The sequence below is a fragment of the Sabethes cyaneus genome, chromosome 2, assembly GCF_943734655.1.
Source record: "Sabethes cyaneus chromosome 2, idSabCyanKW18_F2, whole genome shotgun sequence".
Taxonomy (NCBI): Eukaryota; Metazoa; Arthropoda; class Insecta; order Diptera; family Culicidae; genus Sabethes; species Sabethes cyaneus.
The window spans coordinates 164,478,525-164,480,641 of NC_071354.1; positions in this window are offsets into that span (position 1 = coordinate 164,478,525).

The following is a 2,117-nucleotide window of genomic DNA, read 5'->3' on the forward strand; positions in this document are numbered from 1 at the left end:
GAAAATATACACATTTTTCATCAAACGGTTTTTAGCCTAAAAATAGTTATATTTTATTAATTAATGCAGAAAAAGCAAAACAGTCTTCAGCAAAAATATTGCTCTTTTATGTGCAAAATGTTGTCTAGAACATCACATTGAGCTGTCTGTTGAAATAAACATATTACAAGAAGAAATGTGATTTGAGGGGTCGTTTATAAACAAAGGTCTATTGCCGAAAATGGGTAAAAGGTAGAAGTTTGATATCTTGAAAATACTTGAAATTGGTTTATCTTTAATATTTTTAAACCAAAAAAGTGCAAAAAAATTTACTCAAAAAGTTATTACTTAAATTGTTGTTAAAGGAACACGTAAATATTGGACGACCCCTTCAAAAGTTGCATCATTTTTTCATTCAAAAAGTTGCCGAAAACCACATTGAGCTGAGACACGCCGTTTAACCGCAAATATATTTGTCCCGAAATTTCAATTTCTGGCCCATAGTGCTGTTAGAGTGACTATATACAGAGTGGCGACAATGTCAAAATTGGAATGATAATTATCTGTCAGTGTCATTCCAATCGAGCAGACAACCTATCCAACGCGTATGCAGGAAAGAGAAAGAAAAACCTAGGATAAACCGCATTGCATACATTTCGGATGACTTGGCGCCACTCTGTATATAGTCACTCTAAGTGCTGTGTAAAGCGATACAATGTTTGCTTAAAACTACCTGTGTAGGTATACACAGTTGGTGTAGGTAAACTAATAATATTGTTAGCTATATTCTATTGGTGGACTAATTCTATTGCAGGAGTCTGAAATCTAAAAAAAAAAATTAAATATTAGTTAAATGAAGGAAAACCTGAAAGGGTCTAATGGGATTATGCGAAAAATGTGACCAAACCTGCCGTTTAAACAAATGAAACTTTGTCGGATTCTGCTTCTGTTATGTAAACAAGGGCGCCAGTATTTGCCAAATGACGTCACCATGATCTGGTCTATGGGTCTTGATAGCTCAAGATCGTATGAAAATGGTGGAAACTTTCGTAAAATATTCATCAATACCGGTAAATATATTTAGCACCCGGGTAAAAGTATGTAAATATGCATAATTATATTTAATATATTTATTAAATTTAAAGTGATTCGCCCCGTGTCCGAGATTCACGATTTATGTACACTCAACCCCCGCTAATATGAAAAACACCTCGTTCAGATCAGGCGAATTCATTTTTAACCTATTTACCTTCACATACGCGCAAGACGCGCACCCTATGAACTTGTTGTTTTGATTTGACGAAAACAAACGTTTTGAAAACATGTCGAATATGCTCGAATTCTGAACATCCAGATTGTAGAAGTGGAAATTGGCTCGACAGTATCAACTAAAATACACTCAAGTCTTTTTTTACACGGTTTGATTTTTTCGATTACTCAAGAACGGTACAACTTAGGGACCATTTACAAGCTACGTAACGAATGTCGGGCCGCTCCCAAATGTATTGAGAAATAAATAAATGGTCCCCCGTCCCGTTGTTAATAACCGAAAAAACAAACCGTGTAAAAAAAGTACTTGAGTGTAGTCTATTTTGAGTGCTGGAGAGAAATAAGTTGCATATGAGCTATACCCAGGTAACCAATAAGCATTTCCAATGCAATTTTAAAGCAAGCCAATAAGCATTTAAGTTGCCTTAAATGCTACTTAAATGCTATTTTGGCAAAATATGCGGCAACTTTACTGCTAGCCCTCTTATAGTGCTGACAATGCTTATTTCCAGCTAGTTACCAACAAGAAGAATTTAAATAGAATTGTGGATGCCAATTTACAACAGTTATGCAGTCAAAAAGCTGATAAACAACAACCTGCAGTATAAAACGCCAGGGATGCTAATAAACGGCTGATTTACTGCTTATTTTAATGCTTATTGGTTACCTGGGTATTGCCAAAGCTGCTGAGCAAGAGGAAACGTATTAAGTTTTTTTTGCTTTTTTTTTCAATTTGCCCGGTCAACTTAACTGTCAATTGTGTATGATGCTTGATCAGTTTTTAACGTGAACGCGTTCATACCAACGGGGTTCAGATTAAGGGACACAGTTTAATTTGTGGCAATACAAAGTTTGTCGGGTCAGCTAGT